The 13,563-nt window shown below is 48.7% G+C and overlaps 1 protein-coding gene across 11 annotated transcripts in view; it reads left to right on the forward strand.

The window, feature by feature from the left end:
* CUX2 (cut like homeobox 2) overlaps positions 1 to 13,563 on the forward strand; it is a 281,761-nt gene that overhangs the window by 183,405 nt on the left and 84,793 nt on the right. The gene's annotated exons all lie outside the window — the stretch shown is intronic.

Raw genomic sequence — 13,563 nt, forward strand, 5'->3', positions numbered from 1 at the left:
CAGGAGAGCATGGCCATCAGACGTCCAGGGTCTGAGTTCCACCTGAACACTGACAAACTTATGTGACTTTGGCCAAGTGACTTCATGTCTCCGAGCCACTGTTTCCTCCACTGTGACAGCTCATAGGATTGCATGAGGTTCAGTGAAATCCTCTGTCAGGTGGCTGACGAGTCTGATTCTCATTGTGGTGGGTGTGTTTGGTGGCATAGGGCCAAGATATTCTCTCTCTGTTCTGTCAAGGTCTGAGGGAGCTTGTGTGGCATGACCCCCTTCTAGGAGCTTAGAAACGAGACCAAGGTGCCACTTGTGAGAGACATATTCATCATCTGTTGAGTCCATGCAATCATGCGTTCACTCAACAAACCTTTACTGAAGCCCTACTGCATTCCAGGTGGTATTCTAGATGCTGGGCCTAGTGAGGGTCACGACCTCGCAGTTAACTAGACACCTGTTGATGTGGGGAGGGCAAGTATTTGTGCAAGCCCCAGAAGGGCCTCCTTTCTGCTTGGAGCCTTGCAGGTCCACTTAACAGATACTTGTGAAGCACCTACTATGTGCCGGGCTCCAAGTGAAAGCTGTGGAAGGCCCAAAGATGGTGAGACACCATCTATGCCCTCAAGGAATGTCACTAGGAGTTCGGTCCCTATGATTGAAATAATGTCCAGGAGTCATGTCAAGAGCTCACGGGAGACCTCTTAGTTTCCTCTTAGGACTTCTGCTTCTTTTCTGAGCTTCACGTTCACACTCATCCCCTGCATAACTACAATGTGTCTGGCATTACCCCCTCAAGAAGTGGAGCCTGTGTCTTCCATTCTTTGAGTCTGGGCCTGTGTCCACTTCAGTCACTAGAATGTGGTGGAGGTGACCCTCTTCCAGTACCAGCTGGAGGTCTTCGCTGGACTGGTGATTCTGCCTCCTGCTGCTTGCAGCCCAACCTTCGTGTAAGAAGTGTGACTTGCCCGCGACCACTCTGCTGTGAGAAGCCCACCCTGTACAGAGGGGGCCTGGGGGATGACGCTCCACGTGGGTGAGAGGGGCTAGGAGCACTAAGGTACCAGGCGTGAGTCAGGGAGCCACGCTGGCCATCCAGCCCAGTGGAGCCATCAGGCCAGTGCGGCTGAGCTGCCATCTGGCTGTGGACTGCCTGAGAAATAACAAGAGAACTGCCCAGCTGAGCCCCATCAGCCCACAGAGCCATGAGAGACAATAAGAAGTCATTGTTTTGAGCCACACCATTTTGGAGCAGCTGGTTACACAGCAACAGATCACCAGAACAGCCAGGATCTACAGACTGCCAGTTCTTTCCCTCTTTCCCCAGATCCTCAGCTCCCTTCTCCCTTTCTCCTCTCCCCTCCTTCTCTCTTCACCTTCTCCCTTTTCTCCTCCACCTCAGCTCCCTTCTCTCAGCCTTTTGTCAGATTTCCGCCCTCTCCAGACATCTTCCCCCAGCACCAAGTTCTTAGGCCTTCATCCCTTCCGAGTGCGGCCATCTCCCCTCACTCCAGAGGGAGAGTTCTGGGTGCTCCTGGAGCAGAAGCCAGGGCACACAGAAGGCACACCGCCTGCTCAGCTTCAGGCCTGGCATTGCCCTGCAGATGCCCAGGGGGGAGGGTCAACAGTTTGGATGATTTTGTCTCTTCTCCTTGTGTTTCTTCTGATGGGATTGGGGCACAACTCTGAGACAAACCCCAATGGCTAAAGGTCAGAGCAGATGGAAGGTCTGTTTGCAGAGGAGCAGAAAGGTAGTGGTGAAACAGGGATTTGCAAGGAAGCAAAAGGTGGAGTCTCGCTGCCTCCCCTGTAGGCCATTTAGGTGGCAAAGCAAAGCCCGGTGCCCCCCAGCTTGACAGCTCCACCTCGGTGAGTGTTTGTTGGCTGAGTTGATGACTCAACCAGTCAGCCAACCAACCAACAAATGGATGTATTTAACTCTAGTCCAGTTAGATGTCCTCCACTGTGCCATCTGTCAAATGGGATGGGGACGCTTTTCCCCCTGGTTCACATGGGTTTCGGGGGTGCCACCATGGTTGGAGATGTAAGATATCATAACCTGCTGTAGTTTGAAGCCTTACAGACCCTTCCCTGCAGACTTCACCCAGCCAAAGGTGCCCAACACTCTCTACCCTGAGTGCCTCTCACTTTCATGATGGGCAGAGAGCTGGGAATTCTCTTCTTTTGACCACATCCACCTACCAGGATCTTGTGATTGATCAGACCCAGGCCAGGATGCCCACAGTGCCCCTTCCTGATCTGGGTATCACTAAGCCTCATTGCCCACTGTTGTCAGTAAGCAGCCAGGCTTGGCACCGAAGGTGGGCCTTGCCTTTGTTAGAGAAGCCTCCCGAGGTGACTTTTATTGCATGCTACTATATACTGCATACTTTCTAATGGTTATATCATGTGTTTTTCATAAGATTTCTAATCAGGGAGAGGTTCTGTGATTAGTCCCTTTTACAGATGAGGAAACTGAGGCACAGAGAGGAGAGGACCAGCATTTTATCTAGAGCCCAAGTCTGTACCTGAGGCAGGAAAAGAAGCTAGGGGGCATGGATTCAGGCCCAGGAAGGTGGTGTGGGATCAGAAAAGTCCTTAGGGCAGAAACCCAAGGCCAGTGGGCCCCAGCATTATCTGGCCCCTGCCTGCCGCTCACCTCGAGCAGCAGGCAGCCTAACTTGTTCCTAGCTCAGAGTGTTTGTACTTGCTATTCCCTCTGCCTAGAATGCTCTCCCTGGACCATCTTTTTGCCTGATTCACTCCTTTCAAGTGTCAGATCCTCGGGGAATAAGGAAGCCCTCCCTGACCAACCCTGCACCCTGGTCAGTCTTGGACACAGCTCCTCCCACCCCTGCCACCTTTCACAGCACAGCCCTTGTACTTGTCCACCATGACACTTAGTGTAAGTCATCTTTACAGGCGCCAGATCATTCAAGGCCTTGGGGCTACTTTAAGGGCTTTGGCTGTGACTCTGAATTAGGTGAGAGCCATAGGAGACTTTATAGTAGAGGGGGGACCAGGTCTGACTCAGGTTTCAGTAGGATCCCTCCAACTGCTAATCAGATGGCATGGAGGCACGGTGACTGAGAGGAGGGGGCTGTACCCCTCTTACACCACCTCCATCCAGTGCCCAGAGCCTGAGGTCATCATTGGCTTTGACATTGTCTGTTCCAGCCCTGAAAACTGGGGATCATTTTTCCCTCCCAGGCAGTCATGGGCAAGGAAGGGAGTCCTAACCCAGGACAAGATTCTGAACAGGTCAATCTGTGTTCCTGCAGGCAAGCTGCCTGAGAAAGACATGGAGGGGGACCTCACAGTTCAGATCACCTGAGACAGACATGTGTCTTCCTACCTAGGCCACAACCCCCCAGCCCTACGTGCCATGTCCTAATTTGGTCCCTGTGCTCCCCTTTGTTTTGCACGTGCCTACAGGACTCCTGCCATTCCCTTTGAGCTGAAGTTTAATTTCAGGGCCTTTTTTTTTTCTTTTTGCCTTTTTACATTATTTGCTTGTCCAGCTATTTTTGATGTCTTAACTCTCTTGCTCCCCAAACTACCCTTTCTCAGTGGCTCCCAGCACTGTCATGACCATCCTTTGTAAGTGAGGCCTCCTTAGGGTGACAACTGACATTAGACACATGTAGTCCTGACCAGCCAGTAAGACCAGGAGGAAATTGCCTTGCTGACCAGAAGGACCCACGGGAAAGACAAGCACTGGGGGCAAGCATAGGTTCTAGAGCCAGGTTGGCGCTGGCTTGCATCCTAGCTCTCTGCTTCCTGGCTGTGTGACCCTGGGCAAGTCACTAAATCTCTCTGGGCCTTGGTTTTCTTGTTTTCTAAGTGGAGATAATAATAGTACCCACCTCATAGGGTGCATGTGAGGATTAATTGAGTCAATACATGAAAAACCCCAGGAGCAAAGCCCAGCATATGTAGTGAGTGCTCCTTGAACTTAAGTTGGCATTTCAAGTGGACGAGTTGAGACTTGTCTCATCACATTTATTCCTCCCACAAGCCTCATGAGTAGGCTTCTGGTCTCACCCATTTCTCGGGTGAGGTAACTGAGACTCAGCAGCCAGCATGTGGTGGTGAATAGCTCAGTCTGGATTTTTAGCCAGCAAAGTTTTTTGAGCCTTTAGTAAAGCCTCTCACATTTCACTGCCTCTCAGCGACACAGTGAGAGAGGTGCTGCTGGTATCGTCCCCTCTTACAGGTGAGAAATTGGGGCTCAGAGAGGTTGGCCGCTGGTCTAAGCTCACACAGCTCTTCACCCACAGAGCAGAGTCTGGAAGATGGAAACCTCAGTTTGGAGGGCTAAACAGAGGCATGGCGGTACAGGAAACACCAAGGATGTGGACTCTAGATTGAAGGCCAGAATTGGACATTTGCAGGTGGTTAGGGCTGGGGAGGACCTCATCACTCAGCCGGATGCATGCCTTTCAGATGTGACTTTGCTGAGCTTTTTCAGACAGAATCCACCAGGGAAGCCCAGCCCATAAAGGGAGCTGGGATTCAAACCCAGGTCTGCACACTCAGCCCAGAACTTGGCGTATAGAAGTGGCTCTGTAAACAGGGTGTCGCTCGCAAGATGCAATGAGAGGGACTTCTGTCCCTCCCACTGCCCCCAGCTTGCACATGTACACACACTCTCTCTACTCCCTCCTCTTTGATGACTTAATAACTTTGATGGCACAAGTCTCCTTGGCTTCCATAATGAGTCTTGCCCCTTTGGTTTTACCCTGACCAGCTTGGGGTAAAACTTAGAATGAGCTGAACATCCTTCTGAATTTAATATTAAGAACCCACCAAAGCATCATTGAGCCTGTCACGCTGCATTACAACCAAATTAAGAACCAGCAGCGATCCTCTTTCATTCGGTATCATATGCCTTATAAAGTAAATTATTAATGCTTTTTTCCCCCCAGTTAAGCAGTTATTTGCAGTTGTTCCGGGTATTTCTCATTAGAAATAACATCATCTAAAGAACGATATTGATTGATTTTTTTTAATCTTGGAATCATGGACGTGAATCACATATTTATATGACATTCCCTTTAACTAGAATTCTCATGCTTTATTTTTATATTATTGATCTTTTTGACACGAATTGCTTTTTGGCCTTGTGTGAACGTTGTAAGCTTTCCGCCTGCAGAGGAATGGGTCGGCGTCTGGGCCAGGCTGGGAAGAGTGATCGCTCCAGCGGTGTGGCGGTAACATTCCCGCACATTTAACAACAATTAGTCTATGCTGACGCCATGGTAGGCTTTCGTGTATGAAAATTTACAAGCCTTTTAATGGACTGCATTATGGAAGGCCATGCGGGGCCAGTCGGCGGGGAGGTGAGGCCGCCAGGCGCGCATCCATCTCGTGGCGCTGTCAGCCAAGTGTCTGTTAGCGCTCATGTCTGCCTGGGGGTGGCAGGGAGCAAAGCAGAAGCTACCGCAGCCGCTAGCCCACAACACCAGCAGTCACTCCTGCATCCATCCAGTAGATCTTTGTTGAGCACCTACTATGTGCCAGGCATGGATGGTGCAAGATGCCGGGGCTGAGGTGGTGAGCATTCTTATTCACTCATGTTCAGAATACAGTTGAGCACCTGCTGTCTGCCAGGAACAATGCTAAGCACGCACAGTGAGAGGGTGAACACAAATTACTTATTCATCAGGCGCCCTTGGTGGAGTGGAGATGACAGAAACCTAGATTTGCACCTGGGTTCAAATCCCAGCTGTGTCCTTTGGCGCGGTTTTTAGTTTCCCTGACTGTAAAATAGGGATGGTAACAGTCCCCACCCCCAGGGAGGCTGGGAGGATCCATGCAGATAAAGAGCTTGATGTGGGGTAAACCTCCCAGAGGCGGGACTGTAGAATCATGATCATTTAGTGTTGTTGCCCTTTACTCTCCAGCCAGCAGTCCCTAGAACACCTATGCACACCCCTGCTTCCCTTTTCAGTTCCACTGAGACCTTCACTCCACAGCAGACACTTATTTGGCACTTGTTGTGTACCAGGGTGGGTGCCAGGCTCTAGAGATATGGCAGTGAGCACCCCAGGTTCTGTTCCTCATGACACTCACGGCCTAGTGGGAGAGACATACAGATGGACACACACCCCTTGGTGCCGCTGACAGTCACGGCTGTGATTGAGTTTCACATGACCAGAATGTGGAATGGGAGAGATTAAACTAGCCCACTCATTCCCTCATTCAAAAACTATTTCCTGAGCGTCTGCTATGTGCAGACCCTGTTCGGGGCCCTCGGGACACTACAGGTTACAAGAGAGACAGGGCCTGTGTCCCTGGGGAGCTCAGAGTACATTGGGGCACAAGGCACATTTGCATCGTACACATAAATTACTTGAAAGGCAGCATAGTGCAGTGGTTAAGAGCACAGTTCTGGAGCCAGACAGCCTGGGTTCAAACCTCTGCTCTGCGGCTTGCTAATTGTATGACCTGGGGCAAGTTATTTTTCTCTCTGTGCACCTTGATTCCTTCATCTGTAAATGGGACTCTTTATAGTCCCTATCTTACAAGGTAAGTGTGAGGATCAATTGAAGTTATAGATGGAAAGGTTTAAAATAATGGTGCAAAGAAAGTGGAGATGGGTATCAGAGGCTAAGCCCTGACCGTGGTTATGGCGACGAGTCTGATTCTGATTCTAAAATCATCCAGCAGTGTATTAACTAACTACAGACATGCTGAATGCTGCCAAGGCAAAATGCAGTTGCACCCAAAAGGCCCCATGCTTGCCTTCCCTTTGTTCTAGCTCAGAGGGCTGAACTGCATGACCCCCTAGGGTTATTATTACCATGGTGGGGCCCTTGAAGTGCCATCCCCAAGTTTAGGTACTACAGCAGGAACATTCCTGGATGTGAGTGTCCTCTGTGAGGTGAGCCCTGCAGGAGGCCCTCATCACAGTATCACAGTCAGCCCCTCCTTTTGCCCTGAGTGGCAGGAATGAGGCCCAGAGAGGGTAAGAAACCCCCCTAGGGTCACACAGCCAAGAAAAGGACCCGGATGCATTTTCAGGTCCATGTAATCCCCATACCTAGAGTGGCCTCAGTCAGGCAGCTAATGAAAGCAAAAACACTGGATTTGGAGTCTCGAAAAACTGGGTCCAAGCCCCACCACTGCCTCTTGGCTGTGGGACCTTGGGCAGGTCACTTCACCAGCCTCAGGCTCTTGCCCTGTAAAATGGGTTCTTATAATGCCCACCTTGTTTGTTCGGGGGGAAGGTGGGAGAGACAGGCAGATCACCACATGGTCACCAAGCATAAAGGAAACCGTTTCCTCTAAGTAACTGGCAGCATCCTTCCATCTAAGGCTTTGCTATTTAAAGTGTGGTCCATGGACCAGCAGCATCTGCATCACCTGGGTAGAAATGCAGTCTTGGCCTCCCAACATCCTCCCCCAGATCTCCTGAATCAGAATCTGCAGTTGAACAAGGTGCTTTAGTGTGATTTGCATGCACACTGAAGTTTGAGATGTTCAACCTTAGATCAGCCCAATGGCTTTCAACCCTGACTGCCCAGAGGGATCTCCTGAGGGCTTTAAAAAAAAAAAAAAAAACACTGAGACCTGGGTCTCACCCCAGAGAGGCCAGCATTCTTGGTCTGGTATGAGGCTTGGGCATCAGGATTTTAAAAGCTTCTGCTGGAATTCTAGCGTTTGAGGAGTTCTGCCCTAGAAGCTTACCATCTACTGGAGAAGCCAGACACATGGAAATAACCAGTGGTGTGCTGATAAATACTGAACAACAGGCAGGGGTGGGGGTGGGGGAGGGAGGTATTTGGATCATCTCCCGCTTTCCATGGTGTAAATACTTCCACTGTGGCCAATTTCAAGCTGCCAACATGGAATTGGGAAGACATGCACAGTGGCACTCATGTAGTATCTCACCACGCAGATGTAATAGATGTAAGGAACCTCAGAGCACAGAGAGTAGTGAAATGTAATCAAATAATTAGGAAGTAGTGAGTACTGAATATGTATTTCCTTTTTTCCCCCAATTTTTTTTGGCAAAATACATGTAACTTCAAGTTTATACCGTCTGAACCATTTTTAAGTGTAGAGTTCAGTGGCATTAAGTACGTTCACACTGTTGTGTAACCATCACCACCATCCATTTCCGTAACTTTTTCCATCTTCCCAAACTAAAACTCCATACCCATTAAGACAATAACTCCCCATTCCCCACCCCTGGCAACCACCATTCTTGTTTCTGAATCTCATTTTGGCTACCCTAAGTAATTTATAGAAGTGGAATCATGCAGTCGTTGTAGACTTTTTGTGGCTGGCTAATTTCGTTCAGCGTAACGTCCTCAAGATTCTTCCATTTGTGGTATCATTATTTTTAATATAAATTATTTATTATAATTGTAGGTTCATTTGATTTAATTTTTAATAATGGCTATGTTTAACAACCAGCTTGCAAAATTCCTGAAAATTTAGCAGTCGGCTTTTGCAAGCTGCTACAGGCCAGCCCCTAGCACACCACTAGAAATAATCCTTGTACCACGTGAGAACAGAGTCACAAATGGCAGGCTTTAGAGGTCAGCAAACTATGGCCCTTGGGCCACAGCCTGTTTTTATAAATAAAGTTCTATAGGAACATAGCCATGCTCATTCATTTATATGTTGTCTGTAGCTGCTTTCCTATCACAACAGCAGAGTTCAGTAATTGCAACAGAACCTGCAAAGCCAAAAATATTTATTATCTGGCCCTTTGCTGGAGTAGTTTGCTGACCCCTGCTTTTAGGTGTACAGGGTGTAGAAGAGAGTAAATTGACTTATTCATTTATTTAGTCGGCAAACATTTACAGAGCACCTTCTGTGTGCCAGGCACTGTTCCAGGTACAGGTGCAAAGAAGACAAAGTCCATCCCCTCCCAGAGGTGACCTTCTGAGGGAAGACAGACATAATTCAGGTGCTCACACAACAAGTAAATATAGTATGATTACCATCTGCAGAAGGAGCTGTGACAGGGAACTTCATGGGGCTATGAGAGCATCCTGGGATGTCAGGGAGGGCTTCCAGGAGGAAATGAATTATGAACTAAAGCAAGAGTAGGAATGTTAAGATGTGGCTAAAACTCTAGGAAAGGAGGAATGGTATTCCAGGTAAAAGAAACAGTATGTGCAAACGCCCTGAGGCAGGAAGGAAGTGAGACTTTCGTGGGCTAAAAGCCAGGGAGAGGTATCCTAAGTGCCCAGGCCCTCACCTGTGCCCTGGCCTCTGTCACCCCCAGATTCACCCTGCCAAGCACATCATCACCTTGAACTAGGCTCACCCTGGCACACTGGCACCCATTACCTCCCCACCCTCAAAGGCCACTTCCTAAAGTCTCCTCTCTTTCCACTCTCCTGGCGCTAGAGCCCACACTACAACAGACAAAGGTCTCTCATTTACTTCTCCTCTGAGGTTTAAAACTCCTGCCCTGTAATAAAATTATTCCCAGCACAAGAACAAAATAATAACAATTAAAATGCATAAAATCAAATATTAGTAGAGACCAGCAAAGATTAAGATTATCCAAATCCTATGTCCCAGAACCAACCAGGGACCCTGCCCTGAGACCCAGGGACTGAGACACAGAGATGAGGCCAGGGGACAGGAGGATATTTCCATTGATTGAGCACCTACCGGGTGCCACACTCAAGGCTGGTTGTCTGATATCTGGGATGTTGTGGAGTACTCTAGAGAATTCTAAAATAGAGATGATTGCATTTCTTTTATAAGGAGGAGACTGAGACTCAGAGGTTGAGACATCGTGATCAGCTAGCCACCAAGTAGAAGACCTGGAATTTGAACCCATGTGGGTCTGCATGAGTCCTCGTGGGCTCATTCCTGCAGCAACATGGAACACAGTTGGAGATTCTTTCTCACTCACATCACAATCTAGTGCTGGTTGATGGGGGATGGGGACTGTTCAATGCAGTCATTCAGGGATCCAGACATCTCATGTCGTCTGGCTCTGCCCTCCACTGTATCCTGGAGTCCCCTTCGTTTGGTTGATACAGGAGGGGGTGGAGAAAACATGGCGGGTCTCGGGAAGTTTTCAAGGTCCAGACCCGGAAGTGGCCACATTATTTTTGCCCACATTCCTTTGGCCGGAACTCAATTATAACACTATATACAATTTCAAGGGAGGCTGAAAATAGAGTCTACCATTGTGTGCCTAAGGCGGGGAGAAAAACCCAGGATTATGTGAGCATATAACTCTGCTGCACTGTGGACTCCCTGCTTGATGGAGCACCTCCCTCATTAGCTGTTGGCAAACAGGATAGAGCCCAGAAAACAGCTTTCTACACAGTAGGCCCATACGTTTTGGACAGATGAGCAGAAGATGGAATTCATGGGCCTGCCAAATCCAGGGGTGCAGCAAATCAAGAGCAAGGAAGCATTTTAATGGTTTGTCCGGTGTTATATCCTATCGTGCATCCTGTTCTGTGCTGGACTGGCTAAGGAAAGAAGTGAGCTCTGTCCAACAAGAAGGCCAGGTCATCCATTAGCAGCCCGCATTCACTGTTCACTAAGAAATAAAGCAAATGTGAAGTAGGAGGAAAACGTCCTACATGTGCCATGGAGAAAGTGATTATTTTGTAGGCAGGCAATAGAGAAGACTTCCCAGAGGAGGTGAAGTCCCCACTCAGGTTAGGAAGACGGATAGAATGGAACACGGAGGATGAGATGTGGCGGTAAGAGCACAGGCCTTGGCATCAGGCAGATTTGGGTTTGAGCCCCAGTTTGGTCACTGGAGAGGTGATCTTGGGCAAGTCACTTACCCTCATTCCAAGCTTCAGTTTCCTTATCAATAAAATGGTGCCTACTGTACAGGTTTGTCATTATGTTTAAATGAGATGGTCGCTTAGCTAAGTGCATAGCACACAGAAAGCTTAAAATGAAGAGTAACCATTCCTCAATGGCTGTTGAGCAGGCAATGCCACTAAACCTATCTGGAGCTACAATATGCAGAGATTGGAGGAGAAGACAAGGCTAGGAAACACATTTGGGTGTGACAGAGGGGCCCTGAATGCCAAGCTGAGTCTGTGCTTTGTTTCATGGGCAGAGGAGGTGCCACAGAGTCCCTTTTGGTATATAAGGACAGCAGCACCAGAAGCCTTTTCTAGAAAGACCCCTCTAGAGGTGTGTGAGGTAGAGAGGGTTGATTCAAGATTCTAGATTTGGGGCATTTGAGACATAAAACAACGGTGTCCTGGCCTGAGGCAGGGGCAGGAAAGTGGCAAAGACAAGCCTGGTGTGAAAGAGCTTGGAAGTGGGGCCCAGTCTTGACGCGACAGATGGAGATAGAAGCTCTGGAGGGCAACAGGGTGTGACCCCCGTTAGAGAAAGAGGTGGAGGCAGAGCTGGTTTTGGGATCTTGGGAAAACAAGCCCCGTTGGTTTGAACACCCAGCTTCTAGGAGCCAGGGACCTCTGGACTCAACCCCAGCTCTGCCTCTCACCAGCGGTGTGATCTTGAGCAGGTGACCTGCCCTCCCATGCCTCATCTCCTTCACCTGGAAAATGAGGATAATTTTTGTCCCTCCCTAAAAGGGTTGTTGCCAGAGGATTCCATAAGACTATGCCTAGCACATGGTAGGTGTTCAACAAATGGTCCCTTTTATCCCCATCCTTTTTCCTATTGAGTCAGACCAAAAACTGGATTAAGAAAGGATGGATGCTGGACCAGCAGGTTCCTCAGAAACTCTGCAGGCTGTGAGGATACTATTACTAATAACAACATCAGTAACCACAGCAGCTGCCAAACCCCCCTATGTGCTCAGTATGTGCCAGACATTCTTCTAGACTCTCTACAAGTACTGGCCTTTAACATCATTGCTACAACCCTCTGGGATAGAGATTGTTTTGTGCCTATTGTAGAGATGAGCATACTGAGGCATGAAGTCTAAACAACTAGGAGATTGGGTGAACAGCCCAGGAGCTTCAGTTTATGAAGATCAGATCTTTCTGGGAGGTGTACTCCGGACACCAGTCCCAGCTATTAACCCCTTGCCCTGGGGTGAGACGGGAGAGAGAGCATCTCAAAGAAGACAAAGGGTTAGAGGTTGCAGCCTGATTGATATTGGTTCAAGAGAAATGCCCAGATTTTATTTTATGGTCTACTTAATTGTGTGAGACCTGGATTCACATTCTGATCTTCCACTTGACTAGCATCTGTTTTTAATGTTTATTTATTTTGAGAGAGAGAGAGAGAGAACGAGTGGGAGAAGAGCAGAGAGAGAAGTAGAGAGAGAATCCCAAGCAGTCTCTGTGCTGTCAGCACGGAGCCCAACACAGGGCTCAATCCCATGAACCATGAGATCATGACTTGAGCCAAAAATCGAGAGTCGGATGCCTAACCAATTGACGACCCAGGCACCCCTAGCGTCTTTTTTTTTTTTAATATTTTTTATTTTTGAGAGAGAGAGAGCACAAGCGGGGGAGGGACAGAGAGAGGGAGACACAGAATCCAAAGCAGGCTCCAGGCTCTGAGCTGTCGGCACAGAGCCCAACGTGGGGCTCAAACCCATGAACTGTGAGATCATGACCTGAGCTGAAGTTGGATGCTGAACCGACTGAGCCACCCAGGTGCCCCACCCCTAGCATCTTTGAGTTATAAAAAGTGTTTTAAATCTCTGTGCTTTAATTTTCTTTCCTATAATAATTGCGAAGATAATTGACAAATAATTGCCAAAAAAAAAAAAAAAAAACATTGCCTTGTAAAAGCAGCAAAACCTTTCCATCATCCAAGACAAGGAAAGCTCATTGTGTTCATTCCTGTCTTCCTGACAGCTTGACTCTGAGTTATCCTGGACAGAGAGCTGTTGTGCAGGGCTTCTGAGCCTTTGCACATTCTGTTCCCTTCTCCCAGAATGCTTTTCCTCCATAAGCTCCCAGGCAAATCCCTGCTTGTCCTTCAAGGCTCCACCCAAATGTGACCTTGGCTGTGAGACTTTCTGGTCCTCCAGGTCCCTATCCTCACCTGTGTCCCCTAGGCCGTTCTGCCACCCCCTCTGGATGGGCCTCTTTCATTAGACAGGGATGTGGTTTTGACATCTCTGTCTCTCCCGGAAATGAGGTATCACAGAATCCAGCTCCATTGTTTTCCAGATTAATTTACCCAGTGCTCTCTGCCAGCAGCCCAGGTGAGCTCTTAAGAAGGCAGACACGTGACAGGCCTCTCTGCTTATAACCCTCCAGTAACTTCCAGGGAACCTGGAATGAAATCCAGACCTCTGACCACCACCAGTGAGGCCTTCTGCCACTCATCCTGTAGCTTCTCTCTCATCCGGTCCCCTTCCCTCTTTGCATCCTTTACGCACTTTCTTGAAAGCATGCTCTCTCCACCTCAAGGCCTTTGCACCTGCTCTTCCCTCTGCTTGATGCTCTCTCCCCACCTATTTTGTCTGCTTAATGCAGGGGCTCTCAACCTCAGCACATCTGACATTTGGGGCCAGATAATTCTGTGTTGCGAGGGCTGTCCTCTGCATTGTAGACTGTTGAGTAGTAGCCCTGACCTCCACCTATTTGATGCCAGTAGTATCCCTCTCCTCAGGTGGACAGCCAGAAGTGT

The sequence above is a fragment of the Acinonyx jubatus genome, chromosome D3 (assembly GCF_027475565.1).
Source record: "Acinonyx jubatus isolate Ajub_Pintada_27869175 chromosome D3, VMU_Ajub_asm_v1.0, whole genome shotgun sequence".
NCBI lineage: Eukaryota > Metazoa > Chordata > Mammalia > Carnivora > Felidae > Acinonyx > Acinonyx jubatus.